The sequence below is a fragment of the Triturus cristatus genome, chromosome 8 (genome assembly GCF_964204655.1).
Source record: "Triturus cristatus chromosome 8, aTriCri1.1, whole genome shotgun sequence".
NCBI lineage: Eukaryota > Metazoa > Chordata > Amphibia > Caudata > Salamandridae > Triturus > Triturus cristatus.
In genome coordinates this window covers 737,812,551-737,830,826 of record NC_140591.1, presented here as the reverse complement: position 1 = coordinate 737,830,826, position 18,276 = coordinate 737,812,551, and the positions used below count along the sequence as shown (strand labels likewise).

The following is an 18,276-nucleotide window of genomic DNA, read 5'->3' as shown; positions in this document are numbered from 1 at the left end:
GCATGGCATGTACGAGCGTTCAGCTAGGGATGTCGGGCAGGTTGCATGAAAGAAATCTAAAGCCAGAGGCCCATGGAATAGCCAGTTCGGAGCAGTTTCATTACAGAAAAATCAACTGTAGGTATCTGTTTCTGTAGTGTAGTGGTTATCACTTTCGCCTCACACGCGAAAGGTCCCCGGTTCGAAACCGGGCAGAAACAGTTGTTATATTGTGTTGGCTACAATGTTGATAGGTGCCGTTTTGCCATGGAATTGTCCAAGCCCTGAAGATTATTTCATGCAATCTCGTTCCAAGAAAGGGAATTCTCTCAAAACACTAAAGTAATCGGCGTGTGGATGTATCTGTTGGTTCTCAGACCTTGCTTTCAAAAGAGCCCTGCAATCGGTTCACTGCTCACCTAGAACAAGCATTAACATGGAGAATTTTTGGCACCAACAGGAATCTTATTTTAGTGGAGTGTTTCTGGCTTTGAGTGCAGAGGCCCTCGGCTCAATTCCAAGATGATCCTTCTCAAGGTGATGATACAAATGCATTGTCACCTTTACGTTTAATGTCAGAATCATTTATTTCCAGTTGGTGGTGTAAGAATGTTTGCAACAGTATGGCGATTTTTCCTAGCCATGCATGAATGAAAGCATATCACTCGCCTTTAGGTGTTTTTCTAATACATTGATATTTGCATCTTCCTTCCTAGCCTGCATGTTTGACTATCTTACAGGCTGCATGTAATAAGTATCACATCAGGGCCCTTCTTCTACTCAATTCACAACTGTTCTATCACGACATAGATAAGAAAGCTGCATCTGCTTTTGTTGTGTAGTGGTAATCAGGTTTACCTGACGTGTGAAAGCCCCATGCTTTGAAAGTACACAGTAACAAAGAAACCGATGACTTTTATAAAAAGGTGTCATGTGCGTCTCTTACTTTGCACAAAAAGTGCCAGAGATGACTTCATTTGCAGTCACTTGAAAAGTAGGGATTCTCCAATAAATGGTAAATGGTTGAAACAAATCTGAAGAAATGCATGACATACCTGTGTGTGTGTGTGTACGCATGTATGTATATATAGGGAGAGAGAGAGCGTCAATATAAACAGACTTTATTTCAATCAAGCTGTCTTTTCTATCCTTCAGGAGCAGAATGTTCTGATCATCAGCGCTCCAGAATGTAGTGTTTTCTTGGCAAGCATCACATATTGTGATGTGTTAGCTAAAAGTTCCATATCCTAGAGACTGATATATTCCTCTGTACTTGTACCTTGGGGATTCATCAAAACCTGGCATCATAAGCAGCTTTCTACTGCCACAGACTGGACAGCGAAACAATGTAAAATATCCCAGAAAAAGAAAATAAGCATGCTTAATCAGAGCTTTCTGGACAGGAAGGACCTTTGAGCAAGTGAGGAATAAGCACTGCTTTTGTTAATTTGCATAGGCAGAATAGAGACTTCTGGGAAAAGGCCGAAATTACAGTCACAGAAAATGGCTGCATCTATAGAGAACGCTAAGAAGTGTTGGCAGCTTTTCCTCTGACCCTGACCACTTTTACAAGCAATCCTATGATAGTCAGCAGGACCCACCCTAAAAAGGAAGGGGCATCCACTTGGACCCTTTCCACCTTTTCTAAATCTCGCCTGATTGAGCACTGATTGAGCAGATAAGCACATGTCATTCTCATTTCAGAAAGGTATTGGTTAGCTTGCTGCTAGCAGCTCAGTTATGTTATGATGTTAGAGGCTATGCAAGGAATGCTTTAGTCCAGCGATATGCAGTTTTTATTGCGCCTTGCATTCAGCAGGAAGATCTTTAGCTTGAATCTGTGGCCTAGGTATTCACCTTGGTATTTCTTTTGGCACAAAGTGAAGGAGTATTTAAGAGAAAATGCACAATGTGTTTCTTATGTTGTTATGAACAACTTGTTACTCTTTCTCATTAAGCTTCAGCCACTGAAGAAATATATAAATAAGGGCTGACTTCCTGTAAGACGTGTCCAAAGCTGGGACGGAATAAAAGGAGACACTTGTAAATGATAGTGCTATCGTTTGAGAAAGGGTAAGTTGAGACTGACTTTCATGCGTATTCACAGACCAAGCATCATAAAGATACCAGCATGATCTTCATTGCGGGCTTAGAGCCGGTATTAGCTTTTGAGAGGTAAGAGGATTTTGAGGGCTCGTTGGTCTAGGGGTATGATTCTCGCTTTGGGTGCGAGAGGTCCCGGGTTCAAATCCCGGACGAGCCCTTTTCTTGGTACTCTTTTCAAGTTGTTTTGAAGTTTGCGTTTCAAAACCAACATCAATTTTTTCTTTGCAGTAGTGGATAATTCTTTGCTAGAGTCTCATGCTTCAGCCCTGCCCAGTCTGAGCTAATACCAAACATCTGGTCTTGCATGGCATGTACGAGCGTTCAGCTAGGGATGTCGGGCAGGTTGCATGAAAGAAATCTAAAGCCAGAGGCCCATGGAATAGCCAGTTCGGAGCAGTTTCATTACAGAAAAATCAACTGTAGGTATCTGTTTCTGTAGTGTAGTGGTTATCACGTTCGCCTCACACGCGAAAGGTCCCCGGTTCGAAACCGGGCAGAAACAGTTGTTATATTGTGTTGGCTACAATGTTGATAGGTGCCGTTTTGCCATGGAATTGTCCAAGCCCTGAAGATTATTTCATGCAATCTCGTTCCAAGAAAGGGAATTCTCTCAAAACACTAAAGTAATCGGCGTGTGGATGTATCTGTTGGTTCTCAGACCTTGCTTTCAAAAGAGCCCTGCAATCGGTTCACTGCTCACCTAGAACAAGCATTAACATGGAGAATTGTTGGCACCAACAGGAATCTTATTTTAGTGGAGTGTTTCTGGCTTTGAGTGCAGAGGCCCTCGGCTCAATTCCAAGATGATCCTTCTCAAGGTGATGATACAAATGCATTGTCACCTTTACGTTTAATGTCAGAATCATTTATTTCCAGTTGGTGGTGTAAGAATGTTTGCAACAGTATGGCGATTTTTCCTAGCCATGCATGAATGAAAGCATATCACTCGCCTTTAGGTGTTTTTCTAATACATTGATATTTGCATCTTCCTTCCTAGCCTGCATGTTTGACTATCTTACAGGCTGCATGTAATAAGTATCACATCAGGGCCCTTCTTCTACTCAATTCACAACTGTTCTATCACGACATAGATAAGAAAGCTGCATCTGCTTTTGTTGTGTAGTGGTAATCAGGTTTACCTGACGTGTGAAAGCCCCATGCTTTGAAAGTACACAGTAACAAAGAAACCGATGACTTTTATAAAAAGGTGTCATGTGCGTCTCTTACTTTGCACAAAAAGTGCCAGAGATGACTTCATTTGCAGTCACTTGAAAAGTAGGGATTCTCCAATAAATGGTAAATGGTTGAAACAAATCTGAAGAAATGCATGACATACCTGTGTGTGTGTGTGTACGCATGTATGTATATATAGGGAGAGAGAGAGCGTCAATATAAACAGACTTTATTTCAATCAAGCTGTCTTTTCTATCCTTCAGGAGCAGAATGTTCTGATCATCAGCGCTCCAGAATGTAGTGTTTTCTTGGCAAGCATCACATATTGTGATGTGTTAGCTAAAAGTTCCATATCCTAGAGACTGATATATTCCTCTGTACTTGTACCTTGGGGATTCATCAAAACCTGGCATCATAAGCAGCTTTCTACTGCCACAGACTGGACAGCGAAACAATTTAAAATATCCCAGAAAAAGAAAATAAGCATGCTTAATCAGAGCTTTCTGGACAGGAAGGACCTTTGAGCAAGTGAGGAATAAGCACTGCTTTTGTTAATTTGCATAGGCAGAATAGAGACTTCTGGGAAAAGGCCGAAATTACAGTCACAGAAAATGGCTGCATCTATAGAGAACGCTAAGAAGTGTTGGCAGCTTTTCCTCTGACCCTGACCACTTTTACAAGCAATCCTATGATAGTCAGCAGGACCCACCCTAAAAAGGAAGGGGCATCCACTTGGACCCTTTCCACCTTTTCTAAATCTCGCCTGATTGAGCACTGATTGAGCAGATAAGCACATGTCATTCTCATTTCAGAAAGGTATTGGTTAGCTTGCTGCTAGCAGCTCAGTTATGTTATGATGTTAGAGGCTATGCAAGGAATGCTTTAGTCCAGCGATATGCAGTTTTTATTGCGCCTTGCATTCAGCAGGAAGATCTTTAGCTTGAATCTGTGGCCTAGGTATTCACCTTGGTATTTCTTTTGGCACAAATAGAAGGAGTATTTAAGAGAAAATGCACAATGTGTTTCTTATGTTGTTATGAACAACTTGTTACTCTTTCTCATTAAGCTTCAGCCACTGAAGAAATATATAAATAAGGGCTGACTTCCTGTAAGACGTGTCCAAAGCTGGGACGGAATAAAAGGAGACACTTGTAAATGATAGTGCTATCGTTTGAGAAAGGGTAAGTTGAGACTGACTTTCATGCGTATTCACAGACCAAGCATCATAAAGATACCAGCATGATCTTCATTGCGGGCTTAGAGCCGGTATTAGCTTTTGAGAGGTAAGAGGATTTTGAGGGCTCGTTGGTCTAGGGGTATGATTCTCGCTTTGGGTGCGAGAGGTCCCGGGTTCAAATCCCGGACGAGCCCTTTTCTTGGTACTCTTTTCAAGTTGTTTTGAAGTTTGCGTTTCAAAACCAACATCAATTTTTTCTTTGCAGTAGTGGATAATTCTTTGCTAGAGTCTCATGCTTCAGCCCTGCCCAGTCTGAGCTAATACCAAACATCTGGTCTTGCATGGCATGTACGAGCGTTCAGCTAGGGATGTCGGGCAGGTTGCATGAAAGAAATCTAAAGCCAGAGGCCCATGGAATAGCCAGTTCGGAGCAGTTTCATTACAGAAAAATCAACTGTAGGTATCTGTTTCTGTAGTGTAGTGGTTATCACGTTCGCCTCACACGCGAAAGGTCCCCGGTTCGAAACCGGGCAGAAACAGTTGTTATATTGTGTTGGCTACAATGTTGATAGGTGCCGTTTTGCCATGGAATTGTCCAAGCCCTGAAGATTATTTCATGCAATCTCGTTCCAAGAAAGGGAATTCTCTCAAAACACTAAAGTAATCGGCGTGTGGATGTATCTGTTGGTTCTCAGACCTTGCTTTCAAAAGAGCCCTGCAATCGGTTCACTGCTCACCTAGAACAAGCATTAACATGGAGAATTGTTGGCACCAACAGGAATCTTATTTTAGTGGAGTGTTTCTGGCTTTGAGTGCAGAGGCCCTCGGCTCAATTCCAAGATGATCCTTCTCAAGGTGATGATACAAATGCATTGTCACCTTTACGTTTAATGTCAGAATCATTTATTTCCAGTTGGTGGTGTAAGAATGTTTGCAACAGTATGGCGATTTTTCCTAGCCATGCATGAATGAAAGCATATCACTCGCCTTTAGGTGTTTTTCTAATACATTGATATTTGCATCTTCCTTCCTAGCCTGCATGTTTGACTATCTTACAGGCTGCATGTAATAAGTATCACATCAGGGCCCTTCTTCTACTCAATTCACAACTGTTCTATCACGACATAGATAAGAAAGCTGCATCTGCTTTTGTTGTGTAGTGGTAATCAGGTTTACCTGACGTGTGAAAGCCCCATGCTTTGAAAGTACACAGTAACAAAGAAACCGATGACTTTTATAAAAAGGTGTCATGTGCGTCTCTTACTTTGCACAAAAAGTGCCAGAGATGACTTCATTTGCAGTCACTTGAAAAGTAGGGATTCTCCAATAAATGGTAAATGGTTGAAACAAATCTGAAGAAATGCATGACATACCTGTGTGTGTGTGTGTACGCATGTATGTATTTATAGGGAGAGAGAGAGCGTCAATATAAACAGACTTTATTTCAATCAAGCTGTCTTTTCTATCCTTCAGGAGCAGAATGTTCTGATCATCAGCGCTCCAGAATGTAGTGTTTTCTTGGCAAGCATCACATATTGTGATGTGTTAGCTAAAAGTTCCATATCCTAGAGACTGATATATTCCTCTGTACTTGTACCTTGGGGATTCATCAAAACCTGGCATCATAAGCAGCTTTCTACTGCCACAGACTGGACAGCGAAACAATTTAAAATATCCCAGAAAAAGAAAATAAGCATGCTTAATCAGAGCTTTCTGGACAGGAAGGACCTTTGAGCAAGTGAGGAATAAGCACTGCTTTTGTTAATTTGCATAGGCAGAATAGAGACTTCTGGGAAAAGGCCGAAATTACAGTCACAGAAAATGGCTGCATCTATAGAGAACGCTAAGAAGTGTTGGCAGCTTTTCCTCTGACCCTGACCACTTTTACAAGCAATCCTATGATAGTCAGCAGGACCCACCCTAAAAAGGAAGGGGCATCCACTTGGACCCTTTCCACCTTTTCTAAATCTCGCCTGATTGAGCACTGATTGAGCAGATAAGCACATGTCATTCTCATTTCAGAAAGGTATTGGTTAGCTTGCTGCTAGCAGCTCAGTTATGTTATGATGTTAGAGGCTATGCAAGGAATGCTTTAGTCCAGCGATATGCAGTTTTTATTGCGCCTTGCATTCAGCAGGAAGATCTTTAGCTTGAATCTGTGGCCTAGGTATTCACCTTGGTATTTCTTTTGGCACAAAGTGAAGGAGTATTTAAGAGAAAATGCACAATGTGTTTCTTATGTTGTTATGAACAACTTGTTACTCTTTCTCATTAAGCTTCAGCCACTGAAGAAATATATAAATAAGGGCTGACTTCCTGTAAGACGTGTCCAAAGCTGGGACGGAATAAAAGGAGACACTTGTAAATGATAGTGCTATCGTTTGAGAAAGGGTAAGTTGAGACTGACTTTCATGCGTATTCACAGACCAAGCATCATAAAGATACCAGCATGATCTTCATTGCGGGCTTAGAGCCGGTATTAGCTTTTGAGAGGTAAGAGGATTTTGAGGGCTCGTTGGTCTAGGGGTATGATTCTCGCTTTGGGTGCGAGAGGTCCCGGGTTCAAATCCCGGACGAGCCCTTTTCTTGGTACTCTTTTCAAGTTGTTTTGAAGTTTGCGTTTCAAAACCAACATCAATTTTTTCTTTGCAGTAGTGGATAATTCTTTGCTAGAGTCTCATGCTTCAGCCCTGCCCAGTCTGAGCTAATACCAAACATCTGGTCTTGCATGGCATGTACGAGCGTTCAGCTAGGGATGTCGGGCAGGTTGCATGAAAGAAATCTAAAGCCAGAGGCCCATGGAATAGCCAGTTCGGAGCAGTTTCATTACAGAAAAATCAACTGTAGGTATCTGTTTCTGTAGTGTAGTGGTTATCATGTTCGCCTCACACGCGAAAGGTCCCCGGTTCGAAACCGGGCAGAAACAGTTGTTATATTGTGTTGGCTACAATGTTGATAGGTGCCGTTTTGCCATGGAATTGTCCAAGCCCTGAAGATTATTTCATGCAATCTCGTTCCAAGAAAGGGAATTCTCTCAAAACACTAAAGTAATCGGCGTGTGGATGTATCTGTTGGTTCTCAGACCTTGCTTTCAAAAGAGCCCTGCAATCGGTTCACTGCTCACCTAGAACAAGCATTAACATGGAGAATTGTTGGCACCAACAGGAATCTTATTTTAGTGGAGTGTTTCTGGCTTTGAGTGCAGAGGCCCTCGGCTCAATTCCAAGATGATCCTTCTCAAGGTGATGATACAAATGCATTGTCACCTTTACGTTTAATGTCAGAATCATTTATTTCCAGTTGGCGGTGTAAGAATGTTTGCAACAGTATGGCGATTTTTCCTAGCCATGCATGAATGAAAGCATATCACTCGCCTTTAGGTGTTTTTCTAATACATTGATATTTGCATCTTCCTTCCTAGCCTGCATGTTTGACTATCTTACAGGCTGCATGTAATAAGTATCACATCAGGGCCCTTCTTCTACTCAATTCACAACTGTTCTATCACGACATAGATAAGAAAGCTGCATCTGCTTTTGTTGTGTAGTGGTAATCAGGTTTACCTGACGTGTGAAAGCCCCATGCTTTGAAAGTACACAGTAACAAAGAAACCGATGACTTTTATAAAAAGGTGTCATGTGCGTCTCTTACTTTGCACAAAAAGTGCCAGAGATGACTTCATTTGCAGTCACTTGAAAAGTAGGGATTCTCCAATAAATGGTAAATGGTTGAAACAAATCTGAAGAAATGCATGACATACCTGTGTGTGTGTGTGTACGCATGTATGTATATATAGGGAGAGAGAGAGCGTCAATATAAACAGACTTTATTTCAATCAAGCTGTCTTTTCTATCCTTCAGGAGCAGAATGTTCTGATCATCAGCGCTCCAGAATGTAGTGTTTTCTTGGCAAGCATCACATATTGTGATGTGTTAGCTAAAAGTTCCATATCCTAGAGACTGATATATTCCTCTGTACTTGTACCTTGGGGATTCATCAAAACCTGGCATCATAAGCAGCTTTCTACTGCCACAGACTGGACAGCAAAACAATTTAAAATATCCCAGAAAAAGAAAATAAGCATGCTTAATCAGAGCTTTCTGGACAGGAAGGACCTTTGAGCAAGTGAGGAATAAGCACTGCTTTTGTTAATTTGCATAGGCAGAATAGAGACTTCTGGGAAAAGGCCGAAATTACAGTCACAGAAAATGGCTGCATCTATAGAGAACGCTAAGAAGTGTTGGCAGCTTTTCCTCTGACCCTGACCACTTTTACAAGCAATCCTATGATAGTCAGCAGGACCCACCCTAAAAAGGAAGGGGCATCCACTTGGACCCTTTCCACCTTTTCTAAATCTCGCCTGATTGAGCACTGATTGAGCAGATAAGCACATGTCATTCTCATTTCAGAAAGGTATTGGTTAGCTTGCTGCTAGCAGCTCAGTTATGTTATGATGTTAGAGGCTATGCAAGGAATGCTTTAGTCCAGCGATATGCAGTTTTTATTGCGCCTTGCATTCAGCAGGAAGATCTTTAGCTTGAATCTGTGGCCTAGGTATTCACCTTGGTATTTCTTTTGGCACAAAGTGAAGGAGTATTTGAGAGAAAATGCACAATGTGTTTCTTATGTTGTTATGAACAACTTGTTACTCTTTCTCATTAAGCTTCAGCCACTGCAGAAATATATAAATAAGGGCTGACTTCCTGTAAGACGTGTCCAAAGCTGGGACGGAATAAAAGGAGACACTTGTAAATGATAGTGCTATCGTTTGAGAAAGGGTAAGTTGAGACTGACTTTCATGCGTATTCACAGACCAAGCATCATAAAGATACCAGCATGATCTTCATTGCGGGCTTAGAGCCGGTATTAGCTTTTGAGAGGTAAGAGGATTTTGAGGGCTCGTTGGTCTAGGGGTATGATTCTCGCTTTGGGTGCGAGAGGTCCCGGGTTCAAATCCCGGACGAGCCCTTTTCTTGGTACTCTTTTCAAGTTGTTTTGAAGTTTGCGTTTCAAAACCAACATCAATTTTTTCTTTGCAGTAGTGGATAATTCTTTGCTAGAGTCTCATGCTTCAGCCCTGCCCAGTCTGAGCTAATACCAAACATCTGGTCTTGCATGGCATGTACGAGCGTTCAGCTAGGGATGTCGGGCAGGTTGCATGAAAGAAATCTAAAGCCAGAGGCCCATGGAATAGCCAGTTCGGAGCAGTTTCATTACAGAAAAATCAACTGTCGGTATCTGTTTCTGTAGTGTAGTGGTTATCACGTTCGCCTCACACGCGAAAGGTCCCCGGTTCGAAACCGGGCAGAAACAGTTGTTATATTGTGTTGGCTACAATGTTGATAGGTGCCGTTTTGCCATGGAATTGTCCAAGCCCTGAAGATTATTTCATGCAATCTCGTTCCAAGAAAGGGAATTCTCTCAAAACACTAAAGTAATCGGCGTGTGGATGTATCTGTTGGTTCTCAGACCTTGCTTTCAAAAGAGCCCTGCAATCGGTTCACTGCTCACCTAGAACAAGCATTAACATGGAGAATTGTTGGCACCAACAGGAATCTTATTTTAGTGGAGTGTTTCTGGCTTTGAGTGCAGAGGCCCTCGGCTCAATTCCAAGATGATCCTTCTCAAGGTGATGATACAAATGCATTGTCACCTTTACGTTTAATGTCAGAATCATTTATTTCCAGTTGGTGGTGTAAGAATGTTTGCAACAGTATGGCGATTTTTCCTAGCCATGCATGAATGAAAGCATATCACTCGCCTTTAGGTGTTTTTCTAATACATTGATATTTGCATCTTCCTTCCTAGCCTGCATGTTTGACTATCTTACAGGCTGCATGTAATAAGTATCACATCAGGGCCCTTCTTCTACTCAATTCACAACTGTTCTATCACGACATAGATAAGAAAGCTGCATCTGCTTTTGTTGTGTAGTGGTAATCAGGTTTACCTGACGTGTGAAAGCCCCATGCTTTGAAAGTACACAGTAACAAAGAAACCGATGACTTTTATAAAAAGGTGTCATGTGCGTCTCTTACTTTGCACAAAAAGTGCCAGAGATGACTTCATTTGCAGTCACTTGAAAAGTAGGGATTCTCCAATAAATGGTAAATGGTTGAAACAAATCTGAAGAAATGCATGACATACCTGTGTGTGTGTGTGTACGCATGTATGTATATATAGGGAGAGAGAGAGCGTCAATATAAACAGACTTTATTTCAATCAAGCTGTCTTTTCTATCCTTCAGGAGCAGAATGTTCTGATCATCAGCGCTCCAGAATGTAGTGTTTTCTTGGCAAGCATCACATATTGTGATGTGTTAGCTAAAAGTTCCATATCCTAGAGACTGATATATTCCTCTGTACTTGTACCTTGGGGATTCATCAAAACCTGGCATCATAAGCAGCTTTCTACTGCCACAGACTGGACAGCGAAACAATTTAAAATATCCCAGAAAAAGAAAATAAGCATGCTTAATCAGAGCTTTCTGGACAGGAAGGACCTTTGAGCAAGTGAGGAATAAGCACTGCTTTTGTTAATTTGCATAGGCAGAATAGAGACTTCTGGGAAAAGGCCGAAATTACAGTCACAGAAAATGGCTGCATCTATAGAGAACGCTAAGAAGTGTTGGCAGCTTTTCCTCTGACCCTGACCACTTTTACAAGCAATCCTATGATAGTCAGCAGGACCCACCCTAAAAAGGAAGGGGCATCCACTTGGACCCTTTCCACCTTTTCTAAATCTCGCCTGATTGAGCACTGATTGAGCAGATAAGCACATGTCATTCTCATTTCAGAAAGGTATTGGTTAGCTTGCTGCTAGCAGCTCAGTTATGTTATGATGTTAGAGGCTATGCAAGGAATGCTTTAGTCCAGCGATATGCAGTTTTTATTGCGCCTTGCATTCAGCAGGAAGATCTTTAGCTTGAATCTGTGGCCTAGGTATTCACCTTGGTATTTCTTTTGGCACAAAGTGAAGGAGTATTTGAGAGAAAATGCACAATGTGTTTCTTATGTTGTTATGAACAACTTGTTACTCTTTCTCATTAAGCTTCAGCCACTGCAGAAATATATAAATAAGGGCTGACTTCCTGTAAGACGTGTCCAAAGCTGGGACGGAATAAAAGGAGACACTTGTAAATGATAGTGCTATCGTTTGAGAAAGGGTAAGTTGAGACTGACTTTCATGCGTATTCACAGACCAAGCATCATAAAGATACCAGCATGATCTTCATTGCGGGCTTAGAGCCGGTATTAGCTTTTGAGAGGTAAGAGGATTTTGAGGGCTCGTTGGTCTAGGGGTATGATTCTCGCTTTGGGTGCGAGAGGTCCCGGGTTCAAATCCCGGACGAGCCCTTTTCTTGGTACTCTTTTCAAGTTGTTTTGAAGTTTGCGTTTCAAAACCAACATCAATTTTTTCTTTGCAGTAGTGGATAATTCTTTGCTAGAGTCTCATGCTTCAGCCCTGCCCAGTCTGAGCTAATACCAAACATCTGGTCTTGCATGGCATGTACGAGCGTTCAGCTAGGGATGTCGGGCAGGTTGCATGAAAGAAATCTAAAGCCAGAGGCCCATGGAATAGCCAGTTCGGAGCAGTTTCATTACAGAAAAATCAACTGTCGGTATCTGTTTCTGTAGTGTAGTGGTTATCACGTTCGCCTCACACGCGAAAGGTCCCCGGTTCGAAACCGGGCAGAAACAGTTGTTATATTGTGTTGGCTACAATGTTGATAGGTGCCGTTTTGCCATGGAATTGTCCAAGCCCTGAAGATTATTTCATGCAATCTCGTTCCAAGAAAGGGAATTCTCTCAAAACACTAAAGTAATCGGCGTGTGGATGTATCTGTTGGTTCTCAGACCTTGCTTTCAAAAGAGCCCTGCAATCGGTTCACTGCTCACCTAGAACAAGCATTAACATGGAGAATTGTTGGCACCAACAGGAATCTTATTTTAGTGGAGTGTTTCTGGCTTTGAGTGCAGAGGCCCTCGGCTCAATTCCAAGATGATCCTTCTCAAGGTGATGATACAAATGCATTGTCACCTTTACGTTTAATGTCAGAATCATTTATTTCCAGTTGGTGGTGTAAGAATGTTTGCAACAGTATGGCGATTTTTCCTAGCCATGCATGAATGAAAGCATATCACTCGCCTTTAGGTGTTTTTCTAATACATTGATATTTGCATCTTCCTTCCTAGCCTGCATGTTTGACTATCTTACAGGCTGCATGTAATAAGTATCACATCAGGGCCCTTCTTCTACTCAATTCACAACTGTTCTATCACGACATAGATAAGAAAGCTGCATCTGCTTTTGTTGTGTAGTGGTAATCAGGTTTACCTGACGTGTGAAAGCCCCATGCTTTGAAAGTACACAGTAACAAAGAAACCGATGACTTTTATAAAAAGGTGTCATGTGCGTCTCTTACTTTGCACAAAAAGTGCCAGAGATGACTTCATTTGCAGTCACTTGAAAAGTAGGGATTCTCCAATAAATGGTAAATGGTTGAAACAAATCTGAAGAAATGCATGACATACCTGTGTGTGTGTGTGTACGCATGTATGTATATATAGGGAGAGAGAGAGCGTCAATATAAACAGACTTTATTTCAATCAAGCTGTCTTTTCTATCCTTCAGGAGCAGAATGTTCTGATCATCAGCGCTCCAGAATGTAGTGTTTTCTTGGCAAGCATCACATATTGTGATGTGTTAGCTAAAAGTTCCATATCCTAGAGACTGATATATTCCTCTGTACTTGTACCTTGGGGATTCATCAAAACCTGGCATCATAAGCAGCTTTCTACTGCCACAGACTGGACAGCGAAACAATTTAAAATATCCCAGAAAAAGAAAACAAGCATGCTTAATCAGAGCTTTCTGGACAGGAAGGACCTTTGAGCAAGTGAGGAATAAGCACTGCTTTTGTTAATTTGCATAGGCAGAATAGAGACTTCTGGGAAAAGGCCGAAATTACAGTCACAGAAAATGGCTGCATCTATAGAGAACGCTAAGAAGTGTTGGCAGCTTTTCCTCTGACCCTGACCACTTTTACAAGCAATCCTATGATAGTCAGCAGGACCCACCCTAAAAAGGAAGGGGCATCCACTTGGACCCTTTCCACCTTTTCTAAATCTCGCCTGATTGAGCACTGATTGAGCAGATAAGCACATGTCATTCTCATTTCAGAAAGGTATTGGTTAGCTTGCTGCTAGCAGCTCAGTTATGTTATGATGTTAGAGGCTATGCAAGGAATGCTTTAGTCCAGCGATATGCAGTTTTTATTGCGCCTTGCCTTCACCAGGAAGATCTTTAGCTTGAATCTGTGGCCTAGGTATTCACCTTGGTATTTCTTTTGGCACAAAGTGAAGGAGTATTTGAGAGAAAATGCACAATGTGTTTCTTATGTTGTTATGAACAACTTGTTACTCTTTCTCATTAAGCTTCAGCCACTGCAGAAATATATAAATAAGGGCTGACTTCCTGTAAGACGTGTCCAAAGCTGGGACGGAATAAAAGGAGACACTTGTAAATGATAGTGCTATCGTTTGAGAAAGGGTAAGTTGAGACTGACTTTCATGCGTATTCACAGACCAAGCATCATAAAGATACCAGCATGATCTTCATTGCGGGCTTAGAGCCGGTATTAGCTTTTGAGAGGTAAGAGGATTTTGAGGGCTCGTTGGTCTAGGGGTATGATTCTCGCTTTGGGTGCGAGAGGTCCCGGGTTCAAATCCCGGACGAGCCCTTTTCTTGGTACTCTTTTCAAGTTGTTTTGAAGTTTGCGTTTCAAAACCAACATCAATTTTTTCTTTGCAGTAGTGGATAATTCTTTGCTAGAGTCTCATGCTTCAGCCGTGCCCAGTCTGAGCTAATACCAAACATCTGGTCTTGCATGGCATGTACGAGCGTTCAGCTAGGGATGTCGGGCAGGTTGCATGAAAGAAATCTAAAGCCAGAGGCCCATGGAATAGCCAGTTCGGAGCAGTTTCATTACAGAAAAATCAACTGTAGGTATCTGTTTCTGTAGAGTAGTGGTTATCAAGTTCGCCTCACACGCGAAAGGTCCCCGGTTCGAAACCGGGCAGAAACAGTTGTTATATTGTGTTGGCTACAATGTTGATAGGTGCCGTTTTGCCATGGAATTGTCCAAGCCCTGAAGATTATTTCATGCAATCTCGTTCCAAGAAAGGGAATTCTCTCAAAACACTAAAGTAATCGGCGTGTGGATGTATCTGTTGGTTCTCAGACCTTGCTTTCAAAAGAGCCCTGCAATCGGTTCACTGCTCACCTAGAACAAGCATTAACATGGAGAATTGTTGGCACCAACAGGAATCTTATTTTAGTGGAGTGTTTCTGGCTTTGAGTGCAGAGGCCCTCGGCTCAATTCCAAGATGATCCTTCTCAAGGTGATGATACAAATGCATTGTCACCTTTACGTTTAATGTCAGAATCATTTATTTCCAGTTGGTGGTGTAAGAATGTTTGCAACAGTATGGCGATTTTTCCTAGCCATGCATGAATGAAAGCATATCACTCGCCTTTAGGTGTTTTTCTAATACATTGATATTTGCATCTTCCTTCCTAGCCTGCATGTTTGACTATCTTACAGGCTGCATGTAATAAGTATCACATCAGGGCCCTTCTTCTACTCAATTCACAACTGTTCTATCACGACATAGATAAGAAAGCTGCATCTGCTTTTGTTGTGTAGTGGTAATCAGGTTTACCTGACGTGTGAAAGCCCCATGCTTTGAAAGTACACAGTAACAAAGAAACCGATGACTTTTATAAAAAGGTGTCATGTGCGTCTCTTACTTTGCACAAAAAGTGCCAGAGATGACTTCATTTGCAGTCACTTGAAAAGTAGGGATTCTCCAATAAATGGTAAATGGTTGAAACAAATCTGAAGAAATGCATGACATACCTGTGTGTGTGTGTGTACGCATGTATGTATATATAGGGAGAGAGAGAGCGTCAATATAAACAGACTTTATTTCAATCAAGCTGTCTTTTCTATCCTTCAGGAGCAGAATGTTCTGATCATCAGCGCTCCAGAATGTAGTGTTTTCTTGGCAAGCATCACATATTGTGATGTGTTAGCTAAAAGTTCCATATCCTAGAGACTGATATATTCCTCTGTACTTGTACCTTGGGGATTCATCAAAACCTGGCATCATAAGCAGCTTTCTACTGCCACAGACTGGACAGCGAAACAATTTAAAATATCCCAGAAAAAGAAAACAAGCATGCTTAATCAGAGCTTTCTGGACAGGAAGGACCTTTGAGCAAGTGAGGAATAAGCACTGCTTTTGTTAATTTGCATAGGCAGAATAGAGACTTCTGGGAAAAGGCCGAAATTACAGTCACAGAAAATGGCTGCATCTATAGAGAACGCTAAGAAGTGTTGGCAGCTTTTCCTCTGACCCTGACCACTTTTACAAGCAATCCTATGATAGTCAGCAGGACCCACCCTAAAAAGGAAGGGGCATCCACTTGGACCCTTTCCACCTTTTCTAAATCTCGCCTGATTGAGCACTGATTGAGCAGATAAGCACATGTCATTCTCATTTCAGAAAGGTATTGGTTAGCTTGCTGCTAGCAGCTCAGTTATGTTATGATGTTAGAGGCTATGCAAGGAATGCTTTAGTCCAGCGATATGCAGTTTTTATTGCGCCTTGCCTTCACCAGGAAGATCTTTAGCTTGAATCTGTGGCCTAGGTATTCACCTTGGTATTTCTTTTGGCACAAAGTGAAGGAGTATTTGAGAGAAAATGCACAATGTGTTTCTTATGTTGTTATGAACAACTTGTTACTCTTTCTCATTAAGCTTCAGCCACTGCAGAAATATATAAATAAGGGCTGACTTCCTGTAAGACGTGTCCAAAGCTGGGACGGAATAAAAGGAGACACTTGTAAATGATAGTGCTATCGTTTGAGAAAGGGTAAGTTGAGACTGACTTTCATGCGTATTCACAGACCAAGCATCATAAAGATACCAGCATGATCTTCATTGCGGGCTTAGAGCCGGTATTAGCTTTTGAGAGGTAAGAGGATTTTGAGGGCTCGTTGGTCTAGGGGTATGATTCTCGCTTTGGGTGCGAGAGGTCCCGGGTTCAAATCCCGGACGAGCCCTTTTCTTGGTACTCTTTTCAAGTTGTTTTGAAGTTTGCGTTTCAAAACCAACATCAATTTTTTCTTTGCAGTAGTGGATAATTCTTTGCTAGAGTCTCATGCTTCAGCCGTGCCCAGTCTGAGCTAATACCAAACATCTGGTCTTGCATGGCATGTACGAGCGTTCAGCTAGGGATGTCGGGCAGGTTGCATGAAAGAAATCTAAAGCCAGAGGCCCATGGAATAGCCAGTTCGGAGCAGTTTCATTACAGAAAAATCAACTGTAGGTATCTGTTTCTGTAGTGTAGTGGTTATCAAGTTCGCCTCACACGCGAAAGGTCCCCGGTTCGAAACCGGGCAGAAACAGTTGTTATATTGTGTTGGCTACAATGTTGATAGGTGCCGTTTTGCCATGGAATTGTCCAAGCCCTGAAGATTATTTCATGCAATCTGGTTCCAAGAAAGGGAATTCTCTCAAAACACTAAAGTAATCGGCGTGTGGATGTATCTGTTGGTTCTCAGACCTTGCTTTCAAAAGAGCCCTGCAATCGGTTCACTGCTCACCTAGAACAAGCATTAACATGGAGAATTGTTGGCACCAACAGGAATCTTATTTTAGTGGAGTGTTTCTGGCTTTGAGTGCAGAGGCCCTCGGCTCAATTCCAAGATGATCCTTCTCAAGGTGATGATACAAATGCATTGTCACCTTTACGTTTAATGTCAGAATCATTTATTTCCAGTTGGTGGTGTAAGAATGTTTGCAACAGTATGGCGATTTTTCCTAGCCATGCATGAATGAAAGCATATCACTCGCCTTTAGGTGTTTTTCTAATACATTGATATTTGCATCTTCCTTCCTAGCCTGCATGTTTGACTATCTTACAGGCTGCATGTAATAAGTATCACATCAGGGCCCTTCTTCTACTCAATTCACAACTGTTCTATCACGACATAGATAAGAAAGCTGCATCTGCTTTTGTTGTGTAGTGGTAATCAGGTTTACCTGACGTGTGAAAGCCCCATGCTTTGAAAGTACACAGTAACAAAGAAACCGATGACTTTTATAATAAGGTGTCATGTGTGTCTCTTACTTTGCACAAAAAGTGCCAGAGATGACTTCATTTGCAGTCACTTGAAAAGTAGGGATTCTCCAATAAATGGTAAATGGTTGAAACAAATCTGAAGAAATGCATGACATACCTGTGTGTGTGTGTGTATGCATGTATGTATATATAGGGAGAGAGAGAGCGTCAATATAAACAGACTTTATTTCAATCAAGCTGTCTTTTCTATCCTTCAGGAGCAGAATGTTCTGATCATCAGCGCTCCAGAATGTAGTGTTTTCTTGGCAAGCATCACATATTGTGATGTGTTAGCTAAAAGTTCCATATCCTAGAGACTGATATATTCCTCTGTACTTGTACCTTGGGGATTCATCAAAACCGGGCATCATAAGCAGCTTTCTACTGCCACAGACTGGACAGCGAAACAATTTAAAATATCCCAGAAAAAGAAAATAAGCATGCTTAATCAGAGCTTTCTGGACAGGAAGGACATTTGAGCAAGTGAGGAATAAGCACTGCTTTTGTTAATTTGCATAGGCAGAATAGAGACTTCTGGGAAAAGGCCGAAATTACAGTCACAGAAAATGGCTGCATCTATAGAGAACGCTAAGAAGTGTTGGCAGCTTTTCCTCTGACCCTGGCCACTTTTACAAGCAATCCTATGATAGT

The 18,276-nt window shown here is 41.7% G+C and overlaps 13 non-coding genes across 13 annotated transcripts; all 13 read left to right on the top strand.

Annotated features, from left to right (window-relative positions):
* Positions 1-127: 127 nt before the first annotated feature.
* On the top strand, positions 128-200 carry TRNAV-CAC (transfer RNA valine (anticodon CAC)). The gene has a single exon. It is a non-coding gene; the product is annotated as a tRNA-Val (tRNA).
* A 1,970-nt stretch (positions 201-2,170) lies between these two features.
* On the top strand, positions 2,171-2,242 carry TRNAP-UGG (transfer RNA proline (anticodon UGG)). Its single transcript has one exon. It is a non-coding gene; the product is annotated as a tRNA-Pro (tRNA).
* A 272-nt stretch (positions 2,243-2,514) lies between these two features.
* Positions 2,515-2,587, top strand: TRNAV-CAC (transfer RNA valine (anticodon CAC)). Its single transcript has one exon. It is a non-coding gene; the product is annotated as a tRNA-Val (tRNA).
* Positions 2,588-4,557: 1,970 nt separating this feature from the next.
* Positions 4,558-4,629, top strand: TRNAP-UGG (transfer RNA proline (anticodon UGG)). The gene has a single exon. It is a non-coding gene; the product is annotated as a tRNA-Pro (tRNA).
* Positions 4,630-4,901: 272 nt separating this feature from the next.
* TRNAV-CAC (transfer RNA valine (anticodon CAC)) lies at positions 4,902-4,974 on the top strand. The gene has a single exon. It is a non-coding gene; the product is annotated as a tRNA-Val (tRNA).
* A 1,970-nt stretch (positions 4,975-6,944) lies between these two features.
* TRNAP-UGG (transfer RNA proline (anticodon UGG)) lies at positions 6,945-7,016 on the top strand. Its single transcript has one exon. It is a non-coding gene; the product is annotated as a tRNA-Pro (tRNA).
* A 272-nt stretch (positions 7,017-7,288) lies between these two features.
* On the top strand, positions 7,289-7,361 carry TRNAV-CAC (transfer RNA valine (anticodon CAC)). Its single transcript has one exon. It is a non-coding gene; the product is annotated as a tRNA-Val (tRNA).
* A 1,970-nt stretch (positions 7,362-9,331) lies between these two features.
* Positions 9,332-9,403, top strand: TRNAP-UGG (transfer RNA proline (anticodon UGG)). The gene has a single exon. It is a non-coding gene; the product is annotated as a tRNA-Pro (tRNA).
* A 272-nt stretch (positions 9,404-9,675) lies between these two features.
* On the top strand, positions 9,676-9,748 carry TRNAV-CAC (transfer RNA valine (anticodon CAC)). The gene has a single exon. It is a non-coding gene; the product is annotated as a tRNA-Val (tRNA).
* Positions 9,749-11,718: 1,970 nt separating this feature from the next.
* TRNAP-UGG (transfer RNA proline (anticodon UGG)) lies at positions 11,719-11,790 on the top strand. The gene has a single exon. It is a non-coding gene; the product is annotated as a tRNA-Pro (tRNA).
* A 272-nt stretch (positions 11,791-12,062) lies between these two features.
* TRNAV-CAC (transfer RNA valine (anticodon CAC)) lies at positions 12,063-12,135 on the top strand. Its single transcript has one exon. It is a non-coding gene; the product is annotated as a tRNA-Val (tRNA).
* A 1,970-nt stretch (positions 12,136-14,105) lies between these two features.
* TRNAP-UGG (transfer RNA proline (anticodon UGG)) lies at positions 14,106-14,177 on the top strand. The gene has a single exon. It is a non-coding gene; the product is annotated as a tRNA-Pro (tRNA).
* Positions 14,178-16,492: 2,315 nt separating this feature from the next.
* Positions 16,493-16,564, top strand: TRNAP-UGG (transfer RNA proline (anticodon UGG)). The gene has a single exon. It is a non-coding gene; the product is annotated as a tRNA-Pro (tRNA).
* The last annotated feature ends 1,712 nt before the right edge of the window (positions 16,565-18,276 follow it).